Consider the following 9,067-nt stretch of genomic DNA (forward strand, 5'->3'; position numbering starts at 1 on the left):
TTTAACTAAAATTACACCCTGGTAGTATAACTAAGAAAGAATGTTACCACACATCGCAGTTTATATTCATACAAGCAGTCCAAGTTGTCAAAGAACCACATTTTAAAATATGAGTCGTAATAAGGGATATTCCTTACCTTATTTCAAATTCAGTTAAATGCCAATTTAAGTTCACTCTGGTTGACTAGTCTAATGTAAGGAAAACAATAAAAAAAAGTCAAAATTTAGAAAATTTATGGGATTACAGCATCAGTAGATAAATGTCAAATTGGTTTGCCCAGTGTGGCTAACGTTCGCAACGCTAACACCGCCAGCCTTCGGTCCACTTTGCAGGTTAAATCTGGATATGTGTTGCCTTCGTCGGAGTAGTTTATGCTAGTTTAACCTGACACAGGCGACATACAACTTTATCTCCATTTTCTAGATTTAAAAAAACTGCCAAACTACACTGCTCTCAAGAGATGCTATCCATTCACCGTGCTTGTTGAAATTTGGGTATATAGAGCATTATGGCAGTAGTAGTAGCCATTAATTGGAGCTACAGCTCCTGTTATTGGTGAGCAGCTGCTTTACAGTTTAGACATAGCATTTGACATGCCTGAATTGATCAAATATATTTGTAATTAGTTTATCCAACTTGTAATTCTGGTGCTGACTGTTGAGGGTGCCAATTTATCCATTTAACCGGCTAATTGCGCACATCCCAAGTCGTAATAAGATGTTTCACACACACCCTAAATGGTTGTATTTTAGGTGCACCCATCCCCTCAGTGTAGTGATTTGCTTTGTTTCTCTCAGCACATAATGCTGTCGGGTTTAGTTTGTATGCAGGTGGAGTTTCTCGCTTCACTTTTCTGCCTTTAAAGACATCAAACAGTCTGTGATAGGTTATTATCAGAAGTGCTTGAGTAGTCAGTTTCTGGCTCTCTTGCAATATACCTAATGAATAGTTATTTCGGGCCTCTGTGTGTTGTCTGTCTGTAATGAAAATGCAGATATATGAAGATCTGCTGGTTAATGACGACTCAGTGAGTCTTACGAGACAGTTTCTTTACCAACACGCAGAGGGGGGAGAGTTGGTCAGGGGGCGATCTGTTTCTAGACAGAGTAGCCGTTTGCCCTTGTGTGTCACATTATAGTGTGTTATCACGTCAAGGATAATTGGAAGTGTGGGGGGGAATACCAAGCGCGGATACTGAGGGCAAAATGATGCTGAAGGAAAACAGAGAAAGCCGAGCCCAGTATTCAAGCTGCATGCACAGAAGTAGCACAATGTGGTACATGATCGCAATTCTAAGTGCAATATAATCCCACTACAGGATCAAATATGGTGTCTTTATTGGAAAGTGTATTTAGATTGAATTCATCTTGTCAGGACAAAAGGTGCTTAATGGAAATGGTGCACGCTAAGCAAATCTATCTGCACAGTTACGTTTAAATTAATTATCAACAGAACACAATAGGTTTAATGAAAGTCTTTTCCAAAATCCATTATTAGTTTTGTTCATTTTTACACACAGAAGCAAACTCTAAAGATACATAATGGGTCAGACATTTAGTGTCAGACTGTTCTTTTTATATTCATATTTGCTGCTGTTTTTGTCACATTGATCAAAAACTAGTGGAAGCTTTGAATAAACTGGGTAATTATAAATGTCAACATGAAAGGACACTGTGTTTGTGGTCTTGTATTATTGTCAGAATAATAAAAAAAAAATGAGAGCAGACAGGGTGTTTAATAATTCAAAATTGCACTACTTGTTGTTTTCCGCCCATATTTAACTATGTGCTAACCCATTATCCATGAATACATTATGTTTTCTGCACTCTATCTGTGTTAAGGTAGCCTTATTACATTTTTATCCATAGATTATTAATTAACTGATAGGAACAGGATCTTTAAATATTGCACTACCCCAGTGAAATTATATGCAATCCCCTGAAAATACCATCTTATATAACCACTTTGGAAGCATCCCAAATGGGAGCAACCGCTAGCAGCTTGTTATAATTGCTCTACAAGAGGGGAGCAAGGTTTTTAACAAGCCTAAATATGTCTTGCTCACTTAAAACCTACTGGAGGCCAAAACATCGCAGGCATCAGACAGGGAGGGTAAAGCGACGTTGGAGGGTGTCTGTCAAAAAAAAAAAAGAAACAAACAAAAACTTGCATTGTAGAGCCAGACTGAAACTCTGCAGGGTATTTGTGGTCTTGTTAAAACAATAGCAGCGTTGCTAAAGCTCAACCTGGACCTGGACCATCTAAAATTAACATAGAGTCTGATATAACTGTGAAGCAGCAGTGCATGCACAGTGCTGTTCCATGATAATGAAGCCTGGTAGTGCTGCTCCTCCAGGACTCTGCCCACACACTGTCTGTGCGTATGAGTTAAAAGGGAAAAGCATAAATACCAGGCTTAGGGTACAAAAAAAAAAAGAGGGAGAGAAAGAATTAAGTGTTCCGGCTGACACCTCCACTGTCAATTCCGTTTAACGTTACAAGGTGACAGAAAAATGCTGCTCCAAGCTTGTGAGATGGTTCCATGATGGCTACATTTTCCAGGAGAATCGGAGGAGATGAGACAATGGCAGAGCAACACTCAGCACTATTTTTAAGATAGTCTCCACTGCTGGGGTTATGAAATGCAGGCTTTACATTGCTCCAAATGGTGGAACAACACTGCCCCCTTCTGGTATGGACAACTGTTAAGTAAGAGGTATGTTACTCTGTGGATAATTTGCATGCGATTTGATCATAATACATTTTTACAAATGTTTTTGTTGTTTATTGTTGTTTTTCTTCTCTTTTCAGAATAAAACATTGCTGACATAATGAGCTGAACCTTAAATGAAGATTAACCTTAAAAATCTGGTTATGGGTAAATTCTTTTATTTTAAATTTTTTATTGCGGCTTTCCAAACAAGCAGATAAAAACTTAATTCTATTAAATGATACAATGCACTTGACTAACAGCTGCCAAAGGGCGACTAAAGCGTTCCGTAACTGAAATAAATCATAGAGCAACCTTCATTAGATTATGAGATAGTGGGCTGTTAGTGTGTCAAAAAGAGCTTTTAAGATGAAGTGTAACCTGGAAAAACTTTCTCATATCCATTTTTTATCAGTGATTTTATAACTAAAGAGAGGTACTCCACCAAGGAACCTCCAACCTGCTGGTGAACAAATCCCCATCCTGCCACAAGACCTCTAAATAATTGAGTCAACATTGTCACAGTTACAAATTGAACTGAGCTCATACAGCACGTGGTCACACACTCCAAGACAACTCGGAGAAATGCTCAAAACAGATATGTACCTCTGTACCTCCCTTCACGGCCGCTTTTTCTCCTCTAAGTGACCTGAGTGCAGGTAAAGAGGAAGGTATTCAGGAAAAGTGGAGTCTTTATTTGTAACTTCATCAAAAATGGATGTGTGCTACTGAGGAAAACGCTGTGTACTCGCCAACGCAATGCCTTACACATGATAGGAGACCTACACGTGAAATAAACACACATGAACCTCAAACTGCCGCCTTTCGTTATGCATAGTCACTCACACTCTGTGGATTTTTTCCCATGTTTTATCACCCATTTCATATCCTTCCTCAGGCACAGATAAGTAAGACAAGTGTAACTCATATCATCCACACTCCATTACTAGCACAGCAGGAAACACAGTTCCTATTCATCTTTTTTTTTTCTGGGTCACAGAGGAAAGAAGAGAGAAGGGTTTTCGAGCTCTAGGACACCACGTTTCGTCTTGTTCCGTCCAGACTGATGAGCTCAGTTTCGCCTGGCCTGAACCCACAACAGCAAATCTGTGATTCCCATTAATTCAGCCTCATCAAAGTCACATTCCTCCGATGCTAATCACAACCACACTGACCTGCTTAAGTGAAGCTGTGAAGTAGTTATGAGGCGACCAAATCTGCCCCCTTTTTTTCCCCCCACATGCATTGCTGATATGCAAATGAATGGAGTAACATGCTCCCCGAATCTTATCAAATCATGATTTCTCCAAGTGAGAATGGATTTTCTAGTCTGAATTTGTTATTGATTTACATGAGTTCAGAAAAATGGCTGACCAAGGAAAAGAAAATGAGTTTTATTCTCAGTAGTTCTTTGTCCAATGCCTCAATGTTCTATACTGACTTAGAAGTTAACTGAATAAATCTAAGACTAATTGTTGTTACAGGACACTTTTTTATATTCAATTTCATTGTTGTTGCTTTTAAATCAACTGGAGTCACTTAGTAAGACAAAAAAGAAAGGAAAGAAGTTGCTTGAAAACAGAGCAGATTTGTCTCAGGTAATGTGCTGAGTGTGTCTCCCTGTAGACGACAGGAGGAGGGTAGGAGGGGTTGCTGGGTCCCGCAGGGGTTCACTGCACCGCCAGTGACTCAGCACAGGCAGATGTACTGACGAACAGGAATAATCAGTGACACAAACAGGAGACACAAAGATGAAGAAGACTGCAGTGACAGCAGGTAAACAGTGAGTGGAAAGAGGTCAGTTTCACAATCTGTGAAGAGTTTAGATTTCAGATCTGAGCGAGTCCCATTTTCTCAGTTCTGAGGTAAGTTGAGGAAATAAAATGAACAAAATTAAGCAAAAGTTAGAGGGTAGCTGAAATCAAATTACGGTTTTTAAATGGTAATGTTTGTTGTTGTTTTTCCACTTCAGTATTATACTGTCTTCATTTGTGATTTTAAGAGCACTTAATAATAGTGGGGGTCGAATTAATGTCTACCATGACAGATTTATTTGGGCCTGAGCCAAAACAACAGCAAAGAAATTAATCTTAGAGCACATCAAATAATGAGACAAAAATCAAATATAGGCCTCATACAGTTTCAGGTTATGATTCAGCAGGTGTAGGATTATGTGTTCCACTAGATGGTACTGTAGCCTATCTTTACCTAACAGGGGACTACAAGAAGCACTGTCCCTTCTGTTTCTCCCAAAGCTCGGGAATGATTATGTCAGACTTAGACTTTTGCCTCCAAGGGAGTGTATTTGACTAAAAAAAATGAGTATTGTAATGTAGTACTAGAAAGACATCAACATTAGACCCTCAACCTGTTTCTATGGCAAGAAAAAAATAAAAAAGCCAAGCTTTGCTGTTCAAGTCAAACAACCTTTCATAAGTGAACTTTAAAATAACATGACGATGAATGTGCTCCATTTGTACTGCACTTGAATTTGTCTGAAAGGTGTGATTTGAATAAAGTTTGATTAATTTATTTGATTATAGATGCATATAGCAGCTGTTGCCAACCTACAAGTCAGGGTTACTTTAAGTTCAAAATAATACATACAGTATGTGATGATTGTCATAATGACATAAAAGAAAGAGGATAAATCGTATTTTGCTTTACAAAATGTATATTTGTGTCCTCATTCAGGCTTCTGAAATCTATTTGAATGACAGTCTAATGACAGAGACAGAGTCTAATTGTTCTATAAGCTAGAAAGCTGTATATTGGGGGGGGGGGGTTCAGAGAGGTGGTATTGGTGGTATGACTGGAATATATATGGTCATGTCACTGAATGAAAAAAAATGATACTTTCTTACAGTAGTTTTTGGGGAATTATGTGAAAGGGTTAAGCATGTTTTCATAGTTATCATAAAGTGCTATGTACAAACCAATTACAACAATCCCAACATTGTAATTACAACTGATATTGCTTCAGCAGCAGTCAAATAAGACAAACAAATAAGTCCAACTCAACTTAAAAGTCTATGCTGTATTATTGTTTTATCATACTTTTGGTTTCTGAATACAAAGTTCTAACTTGATCTGGACACATGGAACACATTGATTACTGCAAACAGCTCATCCATTGTCCTTTTTCTGATTCGTTATATTTTGGCAAAATATGAATGAGCTCACATATTGTCCATCCATATGTTCATTAGTTCTCAACACTCTGACAATAATGAGCCAAAACACAAGCCAAATACACAGCTTTATTCATTTATACTCATTACCACCATGCACTCCCTACCATTCATATACGTTTGGACAACTTCACATGTAATCAAACAGTGTGTACATTATTTGAATCATGTGTTGTGCAGAACACAGTGACCATAAAGATGAATTTCAGAGAGGATTATGCTGCAGGAGAGGTTTGAAAGTCCCTGTAGATTTTTTTTGTCTCAAGGTCAAGAAATGTGGCCACCACTGACATCCAAATAACCAACCAAGCCGACCAATAGTTCAGACACTAAGGATCAACCTTAGGTAATTTAAGAGTTTCTTTTTCCTCAAACAAAAAGGTCCAAAGACAAATTTATCCCTTAACTTTTCCACAAATAAAAAGGAAAATCTTGCAAATCATGCAAACCCTTACACCTATGGAGCTTTTACAGGAAAATGTTCGAGCTCCATGGTTGGTAAAATTACTACAACAATGCTCATCAATTATCAAACAGGAAGCAATACGTTTGCTCTTAGTTGACATTTATTGACTAACCCATGAAACTCGACAGGATATAGATGCTAGAGCCTAGCTTTAGTGGAGAGTATTTGATACTATGAAAAAAAGTTTTCTCTTGACTGACTGTCCTGTTGATGGGAAATTAATCATTTCAACATGGAATGAGTTACAGCTTCCTGCCAGAGATGCAGAGACTGGCCTGGAGACCTGGTAATTGGTTAGTGTTGATCCTGTGATATACAGTGATATCGATTACCGCCTAATAAATCTCATCTTGTGGGTGTTCCTGTGCGGCGGAGGTTTCAGTGTTGTTGGGGGACGCGTTCAATGAATGATCACCATAAAGCCGAGGAGATGGATAATGCTGAGAGAGAGCTTTTTCATGGTAATAAAAGAGTCCTGGCATGAATGAGCGAGGGACCCCACAGCTTAAGCCTCTTCCTGTTGATGATGCTGTATAGATTTTTCATTTGTTTAAGTAGGATATATCATATGCAGGAAATACAACATTAGCTGCTGTCAATAGAAACTAAACAGACGGCTTCCACACTTCCACATGGTCTTTAATGAACAGCAATCAATCACATCCTTAAGCTTTAGAGATTTCCTATGGATAAATGTGCTTTAAAGTGGTAATGCATGTCAATATTTCATGCATGACATTTGACCTGTTTACTTTATCATATGTGCTCGGTTAATTAGACCTTCCACTTTTGAAATGTGCCAAAGATTTTATTGATGCCTTATATCTTTTTAACAAGCCCTCTATGTATCAAATACATATTTAATGATTAGTACTGTCTCTGAGTCGAAGCACTTGTACAGCTTAAGCGTCGCAGAGAAATATTGACTTATTGGTCTAATAGCTCAGTGCATTTACAAGGGCCCATCCAATAATCTCTGAACACTTCATTAGAGATGACAAATGGCCATGTGGTTAACAATTCAACTGAATATAAAGTGCACAAGACAAACACTTTATTGGGACAGTACAAGAGCTGTTTGATGTACAGTTCAGACGAGATACTAAGCCTCCAAAAGCTATCTCAAATATGCATTAGTCTGTGCACAATAAATAGACAAATCAATGTACTTAATTCTTGGCTTTTACTCAGCTTGAGAAGTGTGAGATGAATTACATTTAGAAGGATGAGTTTTTATTATGATACTAATGAAACCAACTCTAGCCCATTAACCAGTCATGCTCAAATCGACTCAGTTTGCTGGAAATTGTCTGTTTGTCACACTCTAATCTTTTATAATATAGGCTGTTTTTCATCTATAGTAAGGTTTGTATTTTAGTCTTAATCAAACTAAAAGTCTAGCTCAAGTCAGGCCACGGTTTAATACATAGCTTGGTTTATTGGTTTGGTTCAGTTCCAACCGCCCGGGCTGTTGGACTGTTTGTTTTTTGGGTGTATTATATTCTCTGGAGTTTTAGGCAATTTTTACAGGAACAGCAAGGGGTTAATGCGTATATAGTGATATTAATTCACTGATCCCAGCGCATGGACTCACCCACACACAAACAGAGCTAATTGGACGAGAAACACAATGAATGGAAGTTGTACGCCAAAACGCTTTGAACCACCAATTCACAAGCACATTTTCAACTGCGGATGCCATAACAAAGCTTTGTTTTGATCTGCAAAAATATTCTGACTGTCGCAGTCAGCCTTGTGAACATGCACAAAAAGGTATATTGGAACAGTATTTATTATTTTTGTTGGTTGATGGGTTTTTGATACGAATCTTACATTATCAGTTTTATAGAGTAAAACTTCACTGATATGGTCGTTGATATAATTTTTTTGGGGTGGATGAAACTAAGACTTATAGTCTAGGATAATGCATTAAGATTGTAGCAATATGATTATTGAAATAATATTCAAAAAAAAAAGATACTTTCTTGAAATCAAAACGTTATTTATGAATATTAAACATGCAGACAGTGCTGTAATCTATGAAGCAGGCTCTGCTGGATGAAGTATGTAATGAAACGTTTTCCTAATCACCACACGATTTTCTTTATTTAATGGTATTAAAAAAAATAGCTAGCATTTTAGCACATATCTGACATATGTCTTTGACCCATATCAGTGGGGTCGTGGCGATAAGATGTATAAAATATCTCTGGCAGAAACTACAATAAAATTTGGTTGTTGGCAATGTTCCTCAATCAATGTCAAACAATTGACTCTACAAAATACAGTTTTTCAAATGAACCTTCTGCATGCGCTGAAGACTTGGGCAAATCCAGCTCAGGTCTTACAATTTCCTCATGTTTGATTCTGTCTTTTTTATATATATATATTCAGAGACGGTTTGTTACTTTTCGAAATGCTGCCGATGATCTTTTTTTCTACACCATAAATAAATGAAATTTAATTTAATTTAACTACACAGCTCCTCTTGCTTTATGGTTGTATCTATACATGAAGAAGTCAAGAGTGGCAGTGATCCGGGGCAAAAGAGAACAAGAGAGATTTAGAGGATGATAAATAAATGAAAGGGTTGCTCCTTAAATGGCTCTTTACTCTACATTTAACAGCATAGTAGTTGGCAACTAAAACTTGTCTTTTTGGTTTTCTTTACATGATAACAAAAGGTGGTCTTTCTTCAA

Source organism: Labrus mixtus, chromosome 21 (assembly GCF_963584025.1).
Source record: "Labrus mixtus chromosome 21, fLabMix1.1, whole genome shotgun sequence".
NCBI classification, from domain to species: domain Eukaryota; kingdom Metazoa; phylum Chordata; class Actinopteri; order Labriformes; family Labridae; genus Labrus; species Labrus mixtus.